Below are 26,279 nucleotides of genomic sequence, written 5' to 3'. Positions count from 1 at the left end.
CATTTGAGTTAAATTGAATTTAGATAGTCTATATGTTTTTGTTTTCCAAAACAATGAAAAAGTATCAATGTTTTTTTGCCAAAACAGATTTACAAAAAAAAAATTAAATTGGTTTAAAAATAAGGAAGCTATAACTTTTGCAAAGACCAAAGAAGAAGATCCAATAACACGTTTTTTGTCCCTAAATCAAATTTTTTTTACTCAAGAAGTTACATAAGTTAAGGAAAGAATACGAAAGACCTGTTTTGGGAACTAGATTAAATGTCTACAAACTGTACAAAAAAAGGCAGTCGGAGTTGAGCAATTTACATGTTAAATGCAACAACACCTTAGCCCCCTTTGGCCCTTTGGGACTTAGTTCCATTGTTTTTATGGCATTTAACATGTAAATTGCTCCGTTTTTTGTTTGTCCACTTTAGCCCGGGCTTATTAAAAAACGCATCTCTTTTTAGTATTCATTCATTAAACACCCAAAGTCAAGCGGATTCTGTATTAAATTATTAAATTTAAGGGGGAAAATTCCTCTGTACAACAGTTTTTTCAATAATTTTTTTTTTTGGAAAACTGAACGCATTTATTGAAATTTGGAAAAGTATTTATAAGTATGATATAATTGACAGTATGAAATATTTTTACAATTTTTTGAAGTTAAAACAAATCAAAATGGCGGCTCTACAGCCCTTTTAAGTTGACGCCTCGAGTTTGCGCCGTGCAATGCCCAGGTTCAGGAAATTATTTATAATCAAAAGTGATATTTTTTTACATTTAAATACATCCATACACATTGCATGAACCTAAATTTAGTAAGAGAAAGTGTATAATAAAAACTATAGATCAAAAAAACGAAAAAAACTCTGTTTTTTTTTATAAAGAAATTGTTTAAAAAAATATTTATTGTACAAATTATATTAAACTTTAAGGTTCATGCAATGGCCAATGAGTTAACGAATGATTTGCAATTTGATTCAAGTCAATAGCTTCATTAGTTTTTGGGTTAAGTTGCATGGCGCGGAAAAAAACGCATTCCGAGAAAGCCACTGGGGATCGATCCTATGGAATGGGTCACCAGGCGAGTGCTTTACCATCAGCCTATCACAATGTTGGAAATAAGTAGATATGATGATCTGCAATTAAAGCTGAAGTCTGACGATAATTTTTGAATTTTTATTTTTAGTCGGTTTTTTAAAATAAAAAATCATATTTAAATTAAATGAAGTTAACCTTAAATTTAACAGAATTTAAACGGATTCCACTTATTTTAATAAGAGTTGGTTTTTCTTTAGCAATGTCAAAATTCATGTAAAAGCATTTGTGTGTATTAGTGAATTTGTTTCGCTCTCTTTATAAATTGCCTAACTCGCCATCGAATTCTCTGTTTTTTTTTTTTTCTCTCAGGATGTTGGTCTTCATTGTCTTTGTGTGAGATCGCCAACGCACTCACGCATGCGGCGTGACATGAACATTTTTCGGTCTTATTATGAATTCTATTTGAATCGGAAATTTGTTACGACTCCCGAAAAAATAATCACTGAATCCGTCCGTAATGGAAAATTTCATACAAACCGTCATCAAAATCGGATTGTGTGATTATTTTATTCCGGAATAGTTGAAATTTTCCGATACAATGGAATACGTACGTCATAAGGCCGATTGTCTCGCTAGGTAGGAAAATGTATGTACGTACATATACTGGGTGATTCAGGAGGAATGTGCCAAAAAGCTAGAACGTGTATAGGCCAGTCATTATATACATTTGGAAATGCAAAATGACCGAGAAAGCTAAATTTTGGATATGTTGTAGAGGATGCTTAAAAAAGCTTAACTTGAAGTTTTCGACCAAGATTTCCTATGAGCTTTTTCCGCCATTTTGACAATAACTCGGCTATCTGATGAGATGCGAAAATTTTACAAGAAGCTTTTTTGTAGCTTTTAACGAGTTCTACAATTCATGCGTACACATTTTTTCTGTATCATGAACCGTTTTCGAGATATCGATTAGAAAAGTCAAAAATTTAGGACATGCCATTTGTTTTTTGACATAATCTATTTTTGGGTGATGAATATCGAAAAAATTATTAAAATCAAATTTGTAGACCACATTCAGACCTAAAATTTTGTATTTTTATATTTTTTTTTGGACAAAAATTACGACTTCCAGTCGGCCGCAAAGTCGTTTAGTCCGCGCCCACCGCCAAGCAAGCCGCCCGTTCGGTTGTAAAAAAAAAAACAATCATTCATGTTTTTTTTTTATATTTATATTATTATATCAGTAAACACATACATGAAAAATGTATGTATTTATTTAATATATAATGAGAAGAAGATGGTAATGGTTTTTTTGTAACCCCAATTCTATTAACCCAAATTTTGTAAATACAGTATACCGGCTTTTTGTGTTGATTGTGCATTTTTAATTTGCTTCAATCTCTATATTATTATAGTTCATCAAAATTGTAATTAGATCAATAATTTTTGAAAATAAAAAAATTATTAGCAGCATATGGGTGTTTGGAAAATTTAGGATAAATGGTATATGAAAGCGGAAAAATAAATTGCCCACAAACTAATTGGGGGAAAGGTGGTGGGTGAATGCCTTGTTCGATTTCACTAGTCAAAAAGTTTTTTTTTTATAGAAATCAAAGTATATTTTTCTAATGATTTTTTGTATGCTGAGCTCGAATCTTTAGTCAGAAAAATTCTATCACATCACGTTGAGATATTACCATGCCAATACATCACAAAAATAGTATTTTGAACGTTCAAAATTCAATATCTCAAAAACTTTGCACGTTAGAGCTATTCTAATGCTAGATTGAAATTAAGAAGGTCAAAGGTCATTAGAAAAGTATAATTTGGTTTCTATGGGAAATTATTTCTCGCCAATATTACTGTCTTTTACGGAAAAATCGATCTTAAAAATCGTTTTTTTGTTTTTTTTTTCAATTTTTCTCAATATTTTCTAAATCAAAAGTATAGTTTTTCCATACAATCTTCAATAAAAGGTTTTAATCTAAAAGTAACTGCATTCCAAGCTTTTCAAAAATCAAAAACTTTTTGGATTGAAAAATAGGCAACTTTTCAAATTAAATTCGTCAAAAATCCAAACATTAACTTTTTGCTCAAAAAACATTTAAAATAGATAGAAAATATAACAAAGTAATTTTTAACCAAGATTTGTTAAAATCAAACCATTTTGGTAAAAGATAATAATAAAAAAATCGCATTTTTTGCATTTTTTCAATATTTTTGAGATTATATGTATATTAAAAAAATGGTTTGAGTAAAAGTTATGACACTTTTAATATCCAAAACTTTTGCATTTAACTTTTTTCGATAGGAAGTCTACTTTTGACACAAATCGTAAAAAACCACGATTTTTGACACCAACCCCTATTTTTCGCCCACCCACCCTTTTCCACCAATTAGTTTGTGGGCAATTTATTTTTCCCCTTTCATATACTATTTATCCTAAATTTTCCAACCACCCATATGCTGCTAATAATTTTTTTATTTTCAAAAATTATTGGCACTGATCTAATTACAATTTTGATGAACTAAATAATATAGAGATTGAAGCAAATTAAAAAATGCACAATCAACTCAAAAAGCCGGTATACTGTATTTACAAAATTTGGGTTAATAAAATTGAGGTTACAAAAAAACTATTACCATCTTCTTCTCATTATTTATTAAATAAATACATACATTTTTTATGTATGTGTTACTGATATAATAATATAAATATTAAAAAAAAAAACATGAATGATTGTTTTTTTACAACCGAACGGGCGGGCGGCTTGCTTGGCGGTGGGCGCGGACTAAACGACTTTGCGGCCGACTGGAAGTCGTAATTTTTGTCCAAAAAAAAATATAAAAATACGAAATTTTAGGTCTGAATGTGGTCTACAAATTTGATTTTAATAATTTTTTCGATATTCATCACCCAAAAATAGATTATGTCAAAAAACAAATGGCATGTCCTAAATTTTTGACTTTTCTAATCGATATCTCGAAAACGGTTCATGATACACAAAAAATGTGTACGCATGAATTGTAGAACTCGTTAAAAGCTACAAAAAAACTTCTTGTAAAATTTTCGCATCTCATCAGATAGCCGAGTTATTGTCAAAAAACCAATTTTATCCTTTTTTTCAAAATGGTGGAAAAAGCTCATAGGAAATCTTGGTCGAAAACTTCAAGTTAAGCTTTTTTAAGCATCCTCTACAACATATCCAAAATTTAGCTTTCTCGGTCATTTTGCATTTCTAAGCCGTTTTTTCCGACATAATGACTGGCCTAGTAGGTTGGTTCGAGACAAGAAAAAAATTGTATTGGAGGGGGATCTAGTTAGGGCGATCGGAAAGTTCGGCATCATTTGTGATGGTGCGTTTGCATAAAAACTGTATAAACCAGTGGTGGATAGTTTCAATAGATGGAGGGGAATCTCTATAGTCTATAATATTTTTGAAGCCTTTGTTTTCTATTATGCTTTTTTTTGTACAAAAAATAATGATTAATCCACAGATGAAATTCTAAACATCGGTATGTTTGGGAAAACATACCGATGAAACTATTTGACTCTTCTGTTTGAAAATTTTAGTGCACTTATTTAAAACACCGTCTATGGCAACCTCATTCTTGGATTTGAAATTAAAAGCTAATTTATGTGAATTTTAAGGGACTAATGGACCCATCCCCATAAAATCCGATCGTTGGTTGTAACGAATTGTATGAAATAAAATTTGAAATTTGAACTGACCTTGCGAAATTATCTCATTTGGGCTGTAGTGAAAACAGGCTAAAAATAAATGATACAAAAATGTGCTTTTCATAAGACTATTTTATACTGCAAAAGTTATACAACAATTAGTCAATTGTTGATTTGGGCCCAAATATTTTTATTTTTTTAACTCAATATCAAAAAGGATTTCAAGAATAACATAGTAAAATTTTATTTGAAAATATTGATAAATAACGCCGCTATAATGGTCCCCACGGCCGGCGCGCCGGGGCTACATGCGAAACCCGCGGTCCTTGTCCCATCTGGTACTCGGTTATGGTACATATAAACAAAAAACAAAAAATACAAAAGCAAGTTATTTTTAAGTAGTGTGACTACAGTGTAGCGTAGCGGTTTTCTTTTTGGACCTTTAGAAAAATCATGGTGTTTTCAAGTAAAAACATTCTTAAAAACAAAACTAATTCAGCTGTCAAAAAGATCGTAGATATTATATTCAGAAATATTCATATTTTGAATGTTTCGATACGCAATAAGTCTTAATTTTTTTTTGTTTTTTTTTTTACAAATTAGGGGATACTAAGAGAATGTGATTTAAATTTAAAGTGGGCATATTATTATTTTAAGATGCCCTTTTTTCTCCATGTAGGAACGATTCCTTGTTAGATATTCAGCCCTATCGGCAATATAATTTCCTTGGAAAAAATTCTCTAGTTCGAAAAATCGGTATCGGCAATACTTTTTGAATAGAATAATTTCCTAGGAAAAATTTCCCACACAAAAATACCTATCGGGAATGAAGTTTGTCCCCCGAATTATTTCTATGATATTTTTTATAGGGAACAGATTTTTTGAAGCCAAAATGTACGTGTTTTTCTTTCAAAATATTCTGTAAAAAATATTAAATTAATTATACTTCCTTAATGCAACAAAAAGCAAATGATATTGCAACTGGATAACGCAAAAAGAGTACCTACCCATATAAAAAAATAAAACACCCATGAAAACTTCAATAAAAAACATGGAACTGGAGGAGACCATTCCGAGACTATTAGTTAATGTGGAATGTTTCAATTTATTTAAGTTATTTGTTTATCATGTAAAAAAAAAACAAAGCTTAAGAAACTACAGTTGAAGAGTTGTGATTCTTTAATAAATAACAAACACAAAACTAATTACAAGTCCATCTGAAGAAACAAAGTAATAAGTTGGGTAAAAAAAAAACTTATTGAATAGAAACTAAAAAATAAACACCAAAGAAAAAAATTATATAAATATTGACTGTTAAAATTGTAATTGTTTACTTTTTGTACCAAAAAAAAATCAAATTAGAGTTGTCAAAACTTTCGAAGAAACGTGTTCGAAAGTTTTTTTTTTTTGTTAAGTTGGTTGCATTTCTTTCCCGAAAACGAAATTCCGATGGAGATTCCCGATAAGGAGAAAAATTCCCGGGAGAGAAAACCTACTCCCAGGGAAATTTCTCACGTGAGATTGCCGATAGGGCTGATTGTTTAACTTTCAAACCACGAATACCTCATTGATTTATTAATGACAAGCAATGCAATGACAAACAGCCTGCTTAGCTCTTTTCTGTAAATAAATTCATCAAAATTATAAAATATAAAAAGTTTTAGTCAGAATTTTGTTTAATTTTTCATATCGAATCGGTATAATTTAAGCTTATAAATCAATTCATGAAAGTTTAAAATCTCCAATTTAAACTTTTTTCCCTAAAATAAGGACTAATTTCAAAAATTCAAAGTTTTAATTCCTTGTCATTTGACAAAGTTTTGTAATCCTCTTTTTTGCTGATTGATATCTTATAAGTAATGTCTTTAAATTTTCCAAATAACGAACGAAAAAAAAAAATAAGAATAAAACCAATCAGCACGCATGTCTTTGATTATAAGCCTCTAATCAAAGTTCTTTCAAGTTATCTCTTCCATCACGCATCATACAACTCCTCCTACACACATTATGTATGTTTTTGTCCCATTCCCAATTTCTGTTTACCAAAAAAAAAAAAATCTTAATTCAAATTGATAAGGTGAAAAGTTTTATCCTTCTGGAAACTGCTTGTGTGCCTATGTCTCCCTTTCTACCAATAATTTTCTGGTGTGGTTGGGGGTTGTCAGAAATTGTTAAAAAGTTCAATGAGATAATTTACCCTAAAGAACATATAGTAGATCGGTGTACCTGTCTTACATATATGAAATGTCTACTTCTCTTTACCTATATTATTAACCATTAATCAGCATTCTTATTTTTTACCACCAAGTCTTCGTCTTTTTTAACTTTTTCTTCTTCGTTGTTTTTCTCTTTTTTTTTATTTTTTGCTCCACTCAACTCAAAAGTTTACTTCCTTTGATCAATTATATTCATTTTTTCTTCTGCTTTTTATTTATCGTCTTTTTTATCGTAGGTTTTTTTTTTTTTTCATTTTGTACCCCATTTTTACTTTTTTTTCACGCATTTTGAAGGCAATCGGACAAGAATCTTCCTTTAAGGTTGTATAGCACATGTATAACCTACCTTCATTGGTTTAATTCTCATACCTACTTTGCCCGCATGATTTGGCTTTCGTTTTCGATAGATATATACTTGAACTTTCCACCTTCTTTAGCTTTGAATGTGTGTAATGATGAGCTTCCCTCTCGAGTTCGATACCATTTCCCTTTCACTGGAAGTTGTATCTTTACATCGTGGTGCATGAAGATGAGTGACTTATTTTTTTTTTTTTTTGCGGATGTGCCAAGAGGCTTGCAAAATATGTAAGATACCACAAGATTGACAATACAAACCAGGGCTGGATTTGTTAGAATATTTTTACTATTTTATTACAGAGGCAGGAAACGCTTTCCATATTCGTATCATGTGGCTGAAGAAAGAATCTCCAGGGTAAGTTGATGAGGGATGAGCATTTTTTGATCTGCATGAAACTAACTTTATTAGGGTGACCAGTGGCTTAAGGCAGCGCCCCGCTACAATCCATTGTGGGGAATCAGGGCCAATTCCACAAACAGCTCTAGCCTAAGCAACCTGCTTCCAGTTTATCTTTCACTTGCGTGCGCCACTTAAGACAAGGTCTTCTTCTACAAGGTCTTCTTCTTCAATGCGGTCCACAAGACCTAGCCATCTCAGGCGCTGCACTTTTACTCTCGTGGCGTCCTTTTTCAACACGTAAAATTATAACGAAATTATTTTTTTTCCCCTCAAAAATCACAAAAAATTATTTTTTTTTATTCAGTGTAAGAATTGTTGGTTTTACAGTGTGGTTCGTTTGCCAAACTTTAACCCAGGATAACCCAACTTATTTTTCTTTATGTTCGAATTAGCATGGTTAATTGAGAAAAAAGTGGAAAAAAGACAATTTTTACACTGAAAAAAAAAAGTTTAATTTTTAAGAAGTTGGTAATTTGAAATAAGTTTTTTTGTTATAACTTTTGAACTAAGGGTAGGCTAACGAAAAAAATTGATGTAATTGTTGGAATTAGCAAGGTTAAATGAGAAAAATTGGAAAAGGACAATTTTTACACTAAAAAAAAGAATTTTGGATTTTTAAGAAGTTGGTAATTTGAAATAAGTTTTTTTATTATACATAACTTTTGAACTAAGGGTGGACTAACGAAAAAATTGATGCTATTTGTAGGAATGAAATTAGCAAGGTAAAATGAGAAAAAGTGGAAAAAAAGACATTTTTTACACTGAAAAAAAACAAATTTTGATTTTAAAAGGTTGGCAGTTTAAAAAAAGTTTTTTTTTTTTCGTGTACTGAAAAAGAAATCACTTCACACCATTTTATATTTATTGTTATTTTTGAAAAATGTTTGGATATATTCTATTAAGTATGTAGCAAACACCAGTTAAGTGTTCTTAATTATAAATTTAAAAAAAGGGTCACTGTGGTGTATGCGTACTTTTTTTGTGTGTGTTCAATAAAAACTAATTCTTCATTAAATTTTTAAACTAAGCGTAGGATAGCGAAAATAAAAGTTGGGCTATCCTGTGCTAACCTTGTTTAAAACACGAACTAACCTAGTTTAAATCACGGTTTTAAACTAACGATTTTTTCACTGGAAAAAAAATCACAATTTTTTCGGTTTCTGATATGACAAAAGTTTTTTGTTGTATCTTTTTTTTTTTTAAATAGTAAATAGAGCAAAAAAAAGTTGGGCTATCCTGGGCTAACGTTGGGGAAACGAACCTAAGTGCAAAACCAACAATTTCTACACTGAACAAAAAAAAATTATTTTTTGATATTTTTGAGATGAAAAAAAGAAATAATTCCGTTATAATTTTAGAACAAAGGGTAGGCTAGGGAAAAAAAATTTTGCACTCTCTTAGGCTTAGGTAAGATTTCAGTATTCATGACAATGGTACTCTTGGAGGCTTTGTCAATTCATCGCAAATGGCAGTAACCCTAAAAGAAAGGTCTAGATGGCGTGGACTGGATTTGAAACCAGAATCTTAGGCGTGACATTTCATCGTGACGTGCATCTACCATGAGAACCATTCTCATGAAGTTTTCCTTCGAAGAACTTAGACCAATATTTTCTTATAGCCCTGTTGACATTTAACTATCAAGAGATTTCAAAATTTCCATATCTAACTGGCAATAAAAAAAAAAACAAAAAAATAAAACAAAAAAAACACCATCTTAAGAAACAAAAAAATTCCCACAGAAAAACCAATAATCTCAAAGACTCAAAACACAGTCCCTTTTTTCATTTCTTGACTGAAACTTCGATTTATCTTGATAGATACTTTTCTTACACAACTTTGCACTTAACATCTATAGAGTATAAATTATTATTTTATATTCATTCCAGCTTGTCAATTGCTCAGATATATATCTATATAAATATTTTATCTGAAAGATATTAACGCCATAATCCATTCAAATAACAATTTGTTTGTATTTGGTGGATTCTTTCAATTGATATCTTTCGAAAAAAAAAGAATAGCAAACCGCACCCAGTCTTACTTTTTATTTCCCTTTCGTTATTGTTATTTGCTGTAAAGCTTGAGATAAACTCATCAAAAAAATTTAAAGAAGAAAAAAATATCTATACAAAAAGTCAAAACAACCAAAGAAGTATCATCACTAAAAAAAAAAAAAAACTGCTCGCCCGCAGCATCAATGGGTCGACCAATGTGTAAGAACAATGGTCTTTAATTTCAAGAAGTTCCCATTCCCATTCCCATTTCTATTTTTTTTTTTTTTTTTTTTGTTAAAAAACAATCTAACTCACAATTTCCCAAGTCTTTTACACATCCCCTACCCCTATAGTATCTTGGTCGTTCAAATCCACTGAGATATCATCCACCCTAGCAGGGTTTTAGTAACTTGTCTTGAAAGTCTCAACTTTTCTTCAAGACTAAGTTCTTCTAAAAGAATGTTCACACGAATCTGGGTTAGACGGGCGAGTGATGGTTGAGGTTGGTACCTATTCCTAAACTTCTGTGGCAGTGGCATTCGTTGTCGTAGTCATCATCGTCATCATCATCATCGTTGTTTCGCCCCCCTCTGAAAAGTGACTTTATCCCTAGGCAATGTTCAAGTAGAATTCCTTCAGATGGAAAACACATCTTTCACAACCACACAAGAAAAACTCCCAACAACTCTCTGGCCGTGCTCGTTGGTTGTTGTCGAAGACACAAGAAAAAAGCAAAAATCTTGAAAACTACACAAGTTTTTTGGAAAATGTTTGGAGGGGGCGATGGGGGGGGGTGGAGGATGTGTGTGTGAACGCAACAACCATATATATAAACCAACATTCACACTCACTCTCTTATGGGTAGACCTCAACCTCAGAGTTCACATATATAAAACAATTCATGGTGTTTTCTATCGAAAGTCACGAATGTTTATTGTTCTCAACTGAACACTGACTGTACTGAGAATGAAGTTGGAAATTGGGGGGTAGGGGTCTGAGGGGGTTTTTTGAAGAATGTCAGGACAGAGATCCGGTATGCTTGGCGAAAGACTCTGGAGACCGATGCAAGTAAGTCGAGCGGCAAAATCCCAAACGACCATAGTGTCGACAGAAAAACATAAAATATCATAGTGTAGAGTATACTGTTTACACGATGCATGATGTTGCAGTGGCAATGGTCGATATGCAACCGTCGTCGTCGTCGTAGTCTCTCCCGTGTGGGTGGCTTAATTAAATCAACTTCAAGTAACTCAAACTAGAGAGAGACATATAAGAAATAAATAAAAACAAAAACCACATAAAACATGTAGTAAGTGTAGTGCATCCGGATCCGTAAAACGAAACAAACGGAACGGAACACACACAAAATTAGGTAAATGTGCGAAATGAAATTGAAGAGCATTGTTCATGAACACGTTTCAGTTTATTTTGTGTGCTATACGACGATGAACGAGGAGGACGTGGTGGATGTTCATCATTTTGTTAGCCATTCTTATTTTTTGTTGACAGAGTTGCCCTTGTTTGTTTTCCCTTGGGGCAGTTGTTTTTTTGTGATTCGCTAAGTTTTTATCAAGTTAGCGAATCGCAATTTTTGAATCGAATCGATGTCAGTTTTTATTTTGTTGTTTTATTTGTTATTATTTTTGTTTATGTTTCGCTCAGTTATAATCAACTTGGCGAATCATAATTTACAATCCTTAAATCGAATTGGAATGCAAAGCTAGATTTGATTTTCTTGCCCTATTATTCTTTTTATTTTTGTCTTTCGCTCAGTTAGTTTACAGTAAGCGAATGGAAATGAAATAGTAAATATGAAATTAGAAAAACACAAGCCATTGAAATGAGGTTTATATATTGTTGCTGGTTAGAAATGGTAGTTTTTTGTTTCAAAATTTCTATTTCGCTCAGTTTATATCAACTTGGTGAAAAATAATTCCCAATCGTTGAATCGAATTGAAATGAGGTTTCTATTTTGTTAGCTCTGATTTTCTGGTTCTATAATTTTTTGTTTTGTTTTTCGCTCAGTTCGTATGATTAAAGCGAAGGAACCCCATGAATATAAACGATATAGTAAATATGAAGCTAAGGAAACACAATACATTGAAATGATGTTTATAGTGGTAGGTTTTGCCAAGTAAATTTGTTTTCTTGGGTATTTCGCTCAGTTTACATCAAGTTCGCGAACCATAACTCACACACTTTAAATCAAATCGGAATTTGTTTTCTCTTTCGTTGCGTTAACTTTGATTTTCTAGCCTTATAAGTTTTTTTTTTGTTTTTCGCTCAGTTCGTATGAAGTAAACGAAGGAACCCCTGGAACCGAAACGATATAGTAAATATGAAGTTAGGGAAACAGAATCCATTGAAAAAAGGCTTATATTTGTAGTTTTTGCATAGTAAACTTGTTTTCTTGGGTATTTCGCTCAGTTCATATCAACTTGGCGAATCATAATTCACAATCATTTAAATCAAATCGTAATTAGTTTTCTCTTTCGTTGCTTTAACTTTGATTTTATAGCTCCATAAGTTATTTTTTTTCGCTCAGTTCGTATGAAATAAGCGAAGGAACTCTCCGAATTGGAAAAAAAAGGCACACTATTTAACTGACACTTATCAACAACAATATTATTTCTGACATTTCAAAAAATCTTGTTTGTGTTATTCGCTAAGTTAATATGAAATTAGCGAAAAACAATCTTTTAACAGCATCGGTATGAGGTTTTTCTAATGCTAGGTTTTTACCTTTTCGCTCAGTTCATATGAAGTTGGATAAGAATCCTCACAAGTTTAATGGAACTCTTTTTCATTTATTTTTGTTGCTAAGAAAATTTGTACAGTTTCACTAACTTGTATGAACTTAGCGAAAAACTTCGAAAAAAAAAACAAACAGAAATCAGGATAAAACACAAGAAGCAAAAATAAAAATTTCTCAAAATTAGTTAGAAAATGGTTGAAAAATTTTTGTGAGATAATAAAACGTGTGATGAACAAGCAGAGTTCAAGGTGATTAGGTGGCAGCTCTACTCCTGGGTGGGAAAGAGTTTTTTTTTTTAAATTAGAGTTTATGGGTGTTGTACGATCTTGTTTTTTTTTTTGCTATGTGAATTCTCACATTTAGCATGTAAAAACTTTATTCTGCTATGTGGTTAAGCAAATGAAGATGGCAAAACATTGATGTTTTTTTGTTCCCACTGAACAATGGAAGTAGTTTTTATTTTTTTAACTTTTATAGAAAATCCTGTTCAGCAAGTAATCTGATTAATTTTGCAACTATTTTTAAGTTTTTTTTTTTTTTTGTTAGGAAAAATGATTTTTGATTGGTTATATTTATTTTTGGGATTCATGCGAGATGAATTATTGTAAATTTTGTTTAACTTGTCAAAGTAAAGTTGTTTATTTTGCAATTTAATGAAAGGGAATATAGAGCAAAAAAAATGTCATTTCGGGAACGTTTTCTTTCAACCCCTTTAGCTTTTCAAAAAAAATATAAGTTAATTAAGTATCTGGTGTTTTTCAGTAAGGTGTTTGTCGGAGGAATGGACAAAGTCTCCGAAAGAAAATAAACGAAATGAAAGTCCCAAAACTACTTGTACAATTTGGAGTATTATTAATATCTACATATCTTGAATTGTTGACCAAGTTAGCGGAATTTCTTCTATATTAGAGCAAGATCCCAGGGCCGCCAGACATTACTTATTTTCTCAAGAAAAAAATGTATGGAATTACGTAGTGCTAGGACATACTATTAGTGAATGGATACTGGCTATCTTGTGCCGACGGCCATTTTACCACTAACAGGTGCTAAAGGTACGAAAAATACGTAGTTAGATTTCTTATTTTCTCAAGGCTGATTTTTATATATGATACTCAGGGAACTAATACATTAATTTTTGTAAGCTGCCAGACCCGTCGGATGGGCCTAACACCTTGCCAGACACGCATAATAGGAATCAGGAAAGTTAGATTTTATTATATGGGGGTCTGGGAAAAAACTTATAAAATATTTTGACTTCAGGACTCGAAAGAGTATCAAGACACGCGTCGAAAACCACATTTTGCACAATCGCATCCAGAGTCATTTGGCCGCCATTTTGTTTTTTTAATAAAAATTGCAATTTTTCACATAACTCACGTATTTTTGAATCTACAGAAAAAAAATGTATTGCAAACTTGAAGATAATTTAATTTACTACAATATATGTTAAATTACTTTTTTCGATTATACCTTCGGTTTAAGAGTTAGGGTGGTTTTTTTTTGAAACCATATTTTCGTCATATCTCATTTATTTGAGCTTTTTTGAAAATTAACTTGAAGTAAAAGTTGTAGATCTTTTTATTACCTTCAATTATTACATTAACGGTTTTTCGATTTGACAGTCCGTTTTTGATCTGCAGGAAAAAAACTTCAAAAAGGTTCCAATTTTTTAATATAGGAAAAATGTTCTAGTACAGGGTAATTTGCATTAGATATAACAACAACCTAGGCGTGTAGGTTGCACTCAGACAAGAAAAAATCGTATAACTAACACTGCCAGACCCATTCCGACAGCCATTTTTTTTGCCAGACACCTTAAAGCTTTAAAAAAAAAATTTTTTACTTTACTTATTTTCTCAAGCTTCATTTTTATACATGATACCCATGGAACTAATTCGTTATGAGTTTAAAGGTAGGTATATATTTTTAATAATGTAGTAATTATTGGTATTATTAAGCGTAAACATTTTACTTCAATACTACGGAAGACCCATTAGATTTTATTGATAACAAATCTAGCGAGCATTTGTGCGTGTCTGGTAAGGTGTCAGGCCTATCCGATGGTCTGGCAGCTAACAAAATAATTTTATTGAATTAGTTCCCTGAGTATCATGTATAAAAATGAAGCTTGAGAAAATAAGTAAAGTTAAACTATTTTTTTCAAAGCTTTAAGGTGTCTGGCAAAAAAAATGGCTGTCGGAATGGGTCTGGCAGTGTTAGTTATACGATTTTTTCTTGTCTGAGTGCAACCTACACGCCTAGGTTGTTGTTATATCTAATGCAAATTACCCTGTACTAGAACATTTTTCCTATATTAAAAAATTGGAACCTTTTTGAAGTTTTTTTCCTGCAGATCAAAAACGGACTGTCAAATCGAAAAACCGTTAATGTAATAATTGAAGGTAATAAAAAGATCTACAACTTTTACTTCAAGTTAATTTTCAAAAAAGCTCAAATAAATGAGATATGACGAAAATATGGTTTCAAAAAAAAACCACCCTAACTCTTAAACCGAAGGTATAATCGAAAAAAGTAATTTAACATATATTGTAGTAAATTAAATTATCTTCAAGTTTGCAATACATTTTTTTTCTGTAGATTCAAAAATACGTGAGTTATGTGAAAAATTGCAATTTTTATTAAAAAAACAAAATGGCGGCCAAATGACTCTGGATGCGATTGTGCAAAATGTGGTTTTCGACGCGTGTCTTGATACTCTTTCGAGTCCTGAAGTCAAAATATTTTATAAGTTTTTTCCCAGACCCCCATATAATAAAATCTAACTTTCCTGATTCCTATTATGCGTGTCTGGCAAGGTGTTAGGCCCATCCGACGGGTCTGGCAGCTTACAAAAATTAATGTATTAGTTCCCTGAGTATCATATATAAAAATCAGCCTTGAGAAAATAAGAAATCTAACTACGTATTTTTCGTACCTTTAGCACCTGTTAGTGGTAAAATGGCCGTCGGCACAAGATAGCCAGTATCCATTCACTAATAGTATGTCCTAGCACTACGTAATTCCATACATTTTTTTCTTGAGAAAATAAGTAATGTCTGGCGGCCCTGGGATCTTGGACTATATGTTTCTAAATCAATCAACTTGATTCTATCGTACAAGAATGCCTTATTAAATAAACCAATCAATCAATCAATCAAATCAAAACAACCAGCATACAAACTCATTCATGCACATCAAATAAATAAAAATAGTTCTATGTGGCTATATAAATCTGGGAAGACTTCTGACGAAGTATCACTAATTTTATTGACACTTCTTATTCTTAATAAATTCCAAAATAAAAAAGAGCAAAAATCCCAAATATCTAATCAACAACAACACCAACCATAATGTCATCAATTTAATTGATTTGATTGAAATCATTTTCTTATATAGAATTTCTTCATCCGCAATCTGTGTGCATTTTAATAGCTCTTTTGACCTGATTTTTCAGAAGGATGTTGTTCTTTTTGATTTAAAACAAACAGATACAAAATTGACAGACAAAAATTCTCTTCACAAAATTATGATCAAGATAGAAACTATAAATCAGTTTGTGACATAGTTGTACGAACGATGTGAATTGTTAAGCGATATCCAATTAATTTTCCAAGCAAAAAGATTAAGATTTTATTTTATAATAAATCCAAAAATCTTGAGTAAATATGAAGAACAATCAGGATATATAAGACCTAATTTATGTATTGAAGAATTAGTGAGCCAGTATTTTTGTGCATATTTTAATAGTGCCGGAGTTGCAGAGCAGCTGGCCCTTTTAACTAGCACACAGAGAAAAATATGACCCGCTAAAAACTAACAGATTGCCATATTGTTTTACCGTCCATACATTTCATAAGGAAATCTTATTAAAATCGACGATTAATAAGGTTTTTTTAAGGAGATTTCTTATTATTTTTATAGAGAAAATCTTATTAAAATTCGACTGAAAAGTTGATTTTTTTTTGCAACTTAGCACTAGAACAAAAATCGCGATCAATATTTTCATGGCAGGTTGGTTCAGGTGGTAAGGTGGGCGACTAATGATTTGAAGTCTCCAGTTCGATTCCCAGCCTGGTCACCTTTTTTTTTATTTTTTTGCAGATTTTAAAACAATAAGGAAAACCCGATTGTTTTAATAAGGTTTCCTTCTTGGATGAAAACCATAGAGAAATCTTATTGTTTTTGTTCTATTTTATGTGGTCTATTTTTCTCTGTGCAGAGCACTGTTTCAAAGGTTCTTGTTCAGAAAACTTCGTTGCCTCTTTAACGGTTTTCTTTAATCGCCTGCTTGGCAACTGAACATACTTTTAGTTGAGCAACGAGTGTCAAGAAGGCAGATAGAAATGACCGAATGAAGAAAGACAAAAACTGTGTTCACAGAAACCTGCCTGAATTTGTTAGCCTAACGGTATTTTTGGTGACAGGAAGTATCTTGAATATTTACCCTTGCACAGTACAGTAATCGCACGCGTTTCAGCTGTCACGCTGAAAGCTGCTTCCCTTGGTTCCGACTCTCATTCAGCAACGCAGAACCTTAATCCGAGTTCGTTCAAAGAGGACCTTCTGAGCAAGTATTTTGCTTGAAAGGGTACCTGCGTATAAAACTTATTACTTGATTAGTTTTTGGACCTATTACCTTAAGCAGCAGCTTTCTATGTGATAGGCGTCGTAGGATTCAGATCCTATTCAGGTTCCCTAAATCTGAAGCGACTTCGTTCAGCAGAAAATTGCATGTACATACATGTGTTTTACTCAAAAGGATTTCTGTGAATATCATTCGCTCATGCCCTTATATTGCCGTTAATTGATATAAGGGGCTTTGAGTTTTATTAGAGTTGCTGATTAAGGTCCCACCCATTTAGAATCGTAGGACCGCAAGCGAGATCAGAGGTGGAAGTATTTTACTCCATGACCTCACAATGGATTTCACTCACTTGTGGCCTTTGCGCCTTGCCCATCGAGGCCCATCATCGCGGGAACAAGAGTGAATCCAAAAAGCGTGAAACAATGTCTTCAAAACCTGAAATGTTATATTATATAACTCCCTCAAATATTGATATCGCAGGCAGCAAACAAATATTTTTATTTTAATAAATCCCTCACTGTATTGATTTGAAGGAAGAATTTTGATATCGATTTTGAGTGTATATCGCTATCGAATCGACCACGCAATCCACATGACACCGTAATGGTGTCGCCTGGATTCGTTCAAGTTAACGCAAATGATTAACACGGTTGTTTTCTTTGAGTCGATCACATATTATAGGGTGCTAAGTTTCTCATTCTTTATTGTTGTTATTTTTTTTCTCTTCTTCAACTTGCTGTTTCTTCTTGCCTCCTCACAAATGAAAAAAAAGAAGATATTAATCACCTGAAAGTAAAACTTTGCGTGGGCCATGAGCATGTGAAATGCACACACGCACCACGCTTCAAATTCATTCAATTTACGATGAGCGGATATTTATCAGACTTTTTTGTGTAATTTTTTCTTGGACTTTTTATTTTAGGTAGGTACAACTTTTGCTAAAGTGAAGAAAATCCTTACTCTTGAGAGCGATAAAGAAATATGCACAACGTTTAATCCATTGGTGGGTCTTCTATATACTGTATAGTGTATACTACTTCTTACAACTCGCGGGCATAAAGCGCATTGATATTAATCTGAAGGAAACGATTTAACACATTTTTTTGCTGGCTAAACAAACATGAAGCATTTTGGCTTGGTGGCGTGCGTTGAAAATTTAATCAGATTGTTATAAATGACAGTGGGTTGCACAATAAAGGGAACCATATAAAAATAGAAAAAGATTTGAAAAGTCCCTTGGATTGATGAGAATCAACAAGAACGAACATATTTAGTGAATTTATTAAATAAAACAAAATCAAAAAGGGCGTATAGTTTCAAATATTTGTGTCGGGATAATAAAAAACATTGATCCAGTTGCTGACACGGGTGGAAGAGAATTTATTGCAGAGGATGAAATTTTTCAAAAAAAGACTTGAGGCTACCAAGTCTTTTGAGAAAAGCACACTCGAAGGGACTACTGATATCCAATCATTTTATAAAGGCAAGACATTATGGAGCTATTTAGGTATTTAGGTATTTAATTTATAAAGCAAAAGTTGTACATGAATTTTTTTGGATTTTTTATACCTATGTATACATTTCTTTTGCTATTCATATAATAATTAACTTTAGTTTATAATACATTTTTTTTGTATTTAAGTCGAACTTTTTACATTAACTTAGTGACCTCTTTGATGATCTGTAAAGGTCCTAGGTTGCGTTTTAGATCTCAATAAAAAAAAAAAAAAAAAAAAAATAAGTTTATGACGTGATAACGTCTTATAAATCGATGAACCATGGCAGCCACCACAAAAAAGTGACGCCATTTTCTAGTGTTGCACTCTCGGACTTTCGAAATGCGGCAAAAATTTCAATTCAAAATTAAAAATAAACTTTTAGAGATACAATAATCTTCTATAGCTTATTTGAAAGATAATAACCTAAAGTTATATACATTTGAATGATTTAAAAAAAAAATCATCATTTAATAGGGTAAATAGGGGTGAAAAAAATTCAAAAACTTGTTTTTTTTTTCTAAACACGACAATGTAAAGAGTTGAATTTTTTTTATCAATAGATAAATTTATTGCAAGGCTGACAATGGTATTGAAAAAATTCAAAAAAAATTTGAAACCAAGCTATTTGGTTTTCTAAAACTAAAACATGAGGTAGACCTGTGACAAAGTAGTGAATTTTTTTTGGGGAATTTTTTTTTTGAGAATTTGAAAAACGTCATTCGAAAGATAATAAAAAAAAGTTAGGGGTCTGATACGGATTTCTTTTAAGTTTCTGCGTTTCGAAATATGAATTTTAGAAAAAAATCTACTTATTTTGGGGTATTTTTGGGTAAGATTTTATTTTTTTAAATTTTTGTAGCATTCAAAAAATCGTAAGCTAATAGAACATGCAGTATATGAAAAATTGGTATTTCAAAATGGTTTTTGGCCGAATAACGGGAAAAACAAGTTTTTTGACCTTTTTTAACCGTTTTTTATTTTTATCTTGTTTTCTTCAACAGATAAATAAATGAAATTTAAATTGTAGATAGATAATAGACAGGGCTATATTTGTGCCTGTTATTCAACAGATTCTATCTGATCTAAAGCAAATACAAATTAGATTTAACTTTATTTAGCATCCTGATGATGTTACCTTTCATTTGGTATTTAACACAAAACTGTAAATTCACTACAAGCTACACAATGTTAAATTAAAAAACTTGCGAAATACCTCAAAACACCTGTGGAGATCTATTGGACATGAACAGCCACAAGTGTGGGAAGTACCGTAATCTCAGTTTGGAATTTCGACATGGTTGGCTTTAAAAAAATCTAACTTTTTTCTAGGCATCGCAGAAATAAGATTGAAACGTCATATGAAAGGTGGAATTATAAGCTTTTACATTATATAAAATTTTGTATAGGTTGTCTAAAAAAAACATTAATTCAATGGCGTGAGAACATAAATATATATGTTTTTTTTTGCTTTTTTTGATGAAAATTGATCGAGTTCAAAAAATTCTAGCTCTTTGTGTAGATGTCTAATAGACATAATCGATATAATATTTTGAGCTGAAGCAATAAGCTTTCAGGTAGTATAAAATTTATAATAGGTTGCTGTATCAAAAAAATGAATTTTTGGGAGATGGAAATGATTTTTTCACAAAAGAAATGATTGTTTTTAATAATTTATTTAAATACTTTTTGCTCATTGTAAAAATTTAAAATTGGTTTTAATATTTAGAAGAAACATTTGGCTTTGTAAACTTTTAAAATAAAAAAAAATAATATAATGAGAAAAGAAAAAAGGTAACTTTTTTTTAGCTTTTTCTTGTAAATTATGATTGTTTGAAATAAATAAACGCTTCAATTGACTCATTTTAAAAGCACACAACCTGTTTTCTTACGACGTTATCACGTAAAATCATGGTCTGTAAACAGGCTTTACAGACAACCTCTTTTTTTCTTCTAAACAATGCTTCAATGAAAGAACAATTTTTTGTATTTCTCAATATTTTAATTTTGTATTTCTTGTCATTCTGACTGTAATTTACACACAATGCGTCTGCATGTGGTTCTTTTTCTTTATTTACCAACATATCCAATACCTCTCTTGTTCGTGCAATATCGCAGTTCAGCAAATTCTTACCATAAAGAACGCCAAAGATATCTCATCGCTGATAACCTTTTGAGCTCACAATGTTAAAAAATAGAAATAAAAAAAAAGAAATGTCCAACAAAAAGGGAGACCGGTCATCTTCTCTGCACCAGCCCTTTATTTTTATAGCTCCCATAATCCGTATCCATAGTGTTTAATGTTTTTTCATGGAACTTATAATTTTTCGTTTAGTCGAAAGGAATCTATGATAAGCAAAACGCTATTGATCTGGGATTTTATTTTTTTGTTTGGCATCTTCACACCATATGCACCCATCATGGCTTTCGGTACAGCAAAAACAAAAATCCACACCAGCAGTGTGCCAGTGTCCATGGATTGGACGAAGAGAAAAATAGAATCCTTTAATGTGGTCCAACGCTACCGCCGCCGACCGTTTGTGGTCACGGTATGGATATGGTGGCTTATTAGCACATTATTTACGGAAAGAGGAAGATGTTTTTTTTTCGAACAAAAGTCCCTTGTTTATCGATGTTTGTTGAATGTTACTGCACGGTTGCACATTTTGCAAACAAGACCGTCGAGACTGACGCAATGACCGACCGAAGGCGATCTCGGATACAATGGAGCTTATCATTTTGGAGTTCATTCGAAGGCATATTGACGAATTTCCTTGATCGTTTGTTGAGGAACATCCGCAAAAAGCACGTGGGTGAAATTAAAGATTGTGCTGTTGGTTGTCTTCTGATAAAAAATGCAGTGCGGGCTTTGGTCTGGTTGATTTTTTTTTTTTTGTGACTTTAATGATGCCTTCCTTTCGGTATTCGTCTTGGTAATCATTTAGATTATGAAATTGAAGACATTATTTAAAAAAAATCGTGAGAATTTGATCAAAATTGACCATAGGTATAATCAAACCATTCATCATTGAAGTCAATTTGATGTCAAATTTCATTAAAGACTGGCAGCTGGTTGTGGCTGTTTATTTTTATTTTGTTTTTAATGTGCAAGAATTTGGTTTCTTTTTTTTGTGTGTGAAAAATCACTTTCGACAAAAACGGGAAGGGTATAGCCCGACTCAAACAGCCCGACTCAAACAGCCCGACTCAATAGATAGTACGACCCAGAGTACCTACGACTCAGATACGATTTTTGAGGAAAAAGAGGCGAGTTGCGATGAGTCGAGCTATCTTGAGTCATGCTTTGTATTGAGTCGGGCTGTCTGAGTCGGGATGTACAAAGACGTGTTGTCCTGAGTCGGAAACCTTGAGATGTTCTTTTTACTTTCTGACAAATCTTCCGAATTTTACTAAAACTTATTTACTCAAAATCTCTCATAAATTTTCCATTTACCACCCCGTTATTAATAACATTCACTAACTTAAAACTTTTATTCAAAACGTCATATGGTCAATTAAATCGACCATTAGCGATGTTAATGTCCGTTGGTTTGTTTGTTTTGGTTCAGTTAACTATAACTTTTTGATAAATTTTCCACTTCACTATATCACTTTGGAACGAGTAATGTGAGAAAATTTTTAAAACAGTATGTTGCCTTTTTGCTTTGCTTCCTGCACTCTCACAACACATCAAAGGAGAAAAATTATTAAGTTTGAAACTTTTTTTACAGTTCAAACCCAACCGACCACATTCTGTCCAACATTGCTGCTATATTATGCCAGCTGGTGGAAAACTTTAACTTGTCCACGAAACAGTACATCACCATCATCATTCTCAGGGAAAAACAAAATTAAAAACAAAAAAAAGAGTGAAATTGCATTGTACCAATTTTTCAAGCAGCAAAAACTGGCACACATGTGAAAGAACTCTTGGCCCTTTTGTACCCTAACTCTCACAGTAAAAAAAAAAAAAATACCTGCAACCGCAGACAGATCCAAACCACAAGACAAAAATTTTCAAAATTACCTTTTTTTTGTCAGGCAGGCAGGATTGACTAAACTGACTGCTAAAACTACTGCTCCACCACGAAACGGCAAGACCATCATCATTGGTGGCGAGTGACACCGTAAACCATCTCCCCTCGATTTCGGTTTTTTTTTTAGGTTGGTACCCATAGATACTACATACATAAGTTCTGCAGGATATTTATTGCCAAACCTCAGACATTTGCAGTTCGAGTTCAGAAACAGATAGAACGGGACAAAATGGAAGAGACTCTCCTCTCGATTCGCTGCCGAAAAATCGAATGAAATTAATGCGGGTAATTGTTCGGCTTTTGGTTTGGCCAAAGGTCAAAGCCGATGTCACTCTGGATCAACTTTACCCAAATAACCCAACGATGACTAGACACCGCTACCGCAACAAATTCCCTTGATGGCCGGACGCTGGCCCTGCGCCATCGACCATCATCCTCTTCTCTCCAATTCATGGACTAACTGTGTGTGTGTCATTGAAAAAAAAAATTCAATTGCATTTTAATGGTCACCTTTTTCGAGGAGGTCGAGTCTTGTTGTATATATTCGGGTATTCAGTTCAGAGTTGGGTATTAAGGGGGGGTTTCCATAGCATTTTAATGGAAGATGGTTGACTAATTGTTGTATTACTTTTGCAGTTTATAAGATAATCTTATGAAACTTACTTTTTTGAAAAGGTAATAAACGTACGAATATTTTTGCATCATTTAAATTTTAGAAACATTTCTTGTGCGATTTTTATAAGGGTCGAAAATGATTTTTTTCCTGCAAATTTAGATTGAATCAGAATTTTGGTTGGGGCACCGTTGTTTATAAACTTTTTATTTATTTTTTTTTTGTTTTATAATGATCAAATGTGTTTTCATGCAGTACGCGAAACAGATTTTTTTTTTTTTTTTTTTTTATTAGAAAAAAAGCTTCGTTAATTTGTTGTAATTTCATGTTTTTTTACTCACTCTTCTTAGAATAACTTTACCGTTTATTAGTGTTTTTAGATGAAACAAAAAGAAAACAATAAAGGGAAATTAGGAGAATCCAATAAAATTTCTAAAATTTAATTTGAAGTTAGTTTGAACGGTTAATTTGAAGGAAAGGTTTAAAAATGCACTTTTTTAGCATTTTAGTCGTGGGGCAAAGCGTGATTATTTTTTAAAATGTTTTTGTATTTTTTAATGAGAAGTTAATTAAGTTGTTCATGCAACCCGTTTGCCAAAAAAAAATTTTTTTTTTATTTACACACTAAAAATTTGTTTTTAATAAACCAATACTTGTATTCTGTTTTTGAGGAAGGGGCAGTCAAAGCATCCACAATTTATTTTTATTATTTTTTTTTCATTATATTTCAAATCAGTTTAAAAAAAAAAATATATATTTTTGCTCACAGTATTTTTAATATAAATTGTTGAAAAAGTGTCTATTTTAGCTTTTTTTACTTTGAAAATTCCATTGATCACGCACACATGAAAATTTAGTTCAAAAGAATGCCACGCATAAGCTGGCGCTGATGAATTCTTTTTTTCTGTTCTTTTCTATTTATTGAAAAAAAACTTGCTCTTGCGCTCTCATTTTCTCGTTATATTTTGTTTTTGTTTTTTGTGTTTACATAATACTTTTTTTTTTTGTTTCCTATTTCCTCACTCAGGCAGGCAGAAATCATTCATGAAATTATGAAGATGCTGCAGAGAGTAGGTAGATAGTAGATATTTTTTGCAAGATCATTATCTTTTGTTTTCAAAAAGGGTTGTTTTGTTCTTGTTGACTCTTGGGTTTTTTCTAACAATTCATTTCGTGTTTATAATATCGCACCCGCGGTTGCGAGTTGACACTTTTGGGTTTTTTTTTTGGTGTCAGCGAAATTCTTTGCATTGTGTAATATTCACATCGCTCGTGCGGGGATATAGGTAAAGGATTAGATATGTGGTATGCATTTGTTTGTGTGTAAAAATGTGTATTGACATTTGACATGTGCTTGTGCACAATGATTGATTTCTATATTTAGGTTGATTTCTAGGTTGTATTGTTTATTATACTACACTCGCGCGTGCGTGCGGGGTTATATAATATAAATATGTCGTTTTGTTTTTCATTGTCTTTGTTTATATGTTGCGGATTCGGTTTTTTTTGTAGGTTTGTAGGTATAATAGTTATATTTTCGCGGGGGAATGGGTAAAGGGTTATATAAGTGTATTTGTGGTTAGAATGCACTTGATGGTATTTATAGAAATAGTTTTGAATAGGTGAAGATGCTCAGTATGTTTCCTTAGCAAAAAAAGTTTTTAAAATTACACCTACTGAGGAAACAAGCAAAAAAATAGCTAATGCCTATCTGAATTTATAAATAAAATATCAGTTTGAAAAAATAGATCATTTTTTTTCAAAGTGTTGAGCTTGAAAATTATTTTTGAAAACTTCCCTAAACTTTGATTACATAATTGAAAAATTAATATCAAGGTTTAAAAAAAAGTAACTTATAAGTTATTAATGCTGCCTTATTTTTGTTTCCTAATAATGTATAGGTATAGGTAAATAAAAAACAAAATCGATTCAGTTACGAACTGAGTTCATTGCATTGGTGACTCTAAAAAAATCTTTATTAAAAAGGTGTTGAAAGTAAATTGGATTGATATCGAGTCCATCCTCAAACAACATACACATAAGAACCTAAACGTTCTATATATTGTAAGTAAATACATTTCCATGTCAGCCGGCACGCGCGTGTGCGAGACAAAAAATTTCTCAACGAAGAACAACTCAAAAGTGAGCAAGAACCTGAAAATCAATCCTTCTGCGCATCTACTTATATTTTTATACAAACTACACAAAGGATACTGTCAAGTATATTATATCAATGCACCCATATAACACATCCTCTACCTGCTTCTCCGCTGAACAACTATAATTATTATTATAATGCAAAAAATTTCTCTGATACACAAAAAACTCAAATGCCATCCACAACAGCAACATGGAAACAAGTTTCTTTTTCATTTCAAAAATAAATAGGTATACACTCCAGAAATCTTTCATGAAAATATTGAATTTCAAACCAGTTTTCGTCCACAAACACCATATCCATATAAAGATCTATGTAGTATACCTACATCCATTTGCATGTCACCCCGCACGCGTGAGTGCGATGGCGATCTCACAAAGAGACAATGAATGAAAACCATAACCAACATCCTGAGAGTAAAAAACCAGAGAATTCGATGGCGATAGAGCGAAACACATTCACTAATACACACAAATGCTTTTACATGAGATTTGACTTTGCTGAAAAAGGGAACCCAGTCTTAAATTTCATACAGAAATTTAGGCTCCTTTTTAGTCGTGTTTTTGTCGGCTCCATGAGGATGATGAGGAGCAACCATCACCACACACCACCAATCACCGCACCACACGTGTGCCATTAATGTTACCCTCATAATGGGTGTGTTGGTTGGGTTTTGTTGTTGTTGTTGATGTGACTCAGGAGAGGGACCCAAAACAGGAACTCAATGTCGCGTCGGTCGTCTGCCGGACAACATTATAGGAGTTTTGTAATAATGTTTTTGACATTTACTGTGTCCTGTGTGTTTGCTAGGGATATTGTTTTGATTACACGCACTTCGAAAGCAATAATTGGGGATGTCAAACAAATAAATGACATTAATGACACTCGGTCGAGGTGGGTATATATATCTTTTCACACGCAGAGATATAACATTGTGCTCTTCTCCCACGAAATGTCATT

At 32.2% G+C, this 26,279-nt stretch overlaps 1 protein-coding gene across 1 annotated transcript in view; it reads right to left on the bottom strand.

Annotated features, from left to right (window-relative positions):
* Window positions 1-26,279, bottom strand: part of LOC129915525 (tyrosine-protein kinase Drl) — a 335,982-nt gene that overhangs the window by 242,731 nt on the left and 66,972 nt on the right. The window lies entirely within an intron of this gene.

The sequence above is a fragment of the Episyrphus balteatus genome, chromosome 1, assembly GCF_945859705.1.
Source record: "Episyrphus balteatus chromosome 1, idEpiBalt1.1, whole genome shotgun sequence".
NCBI lineage: Eukaryota > Metazoa > Arthropoda > Insecta > Diptera > Syrphidae > Episyrphus > Episyrphus balteatus.
This window is presented reverse-complemented; position numbering and strand designations above follow the sequence as displayed.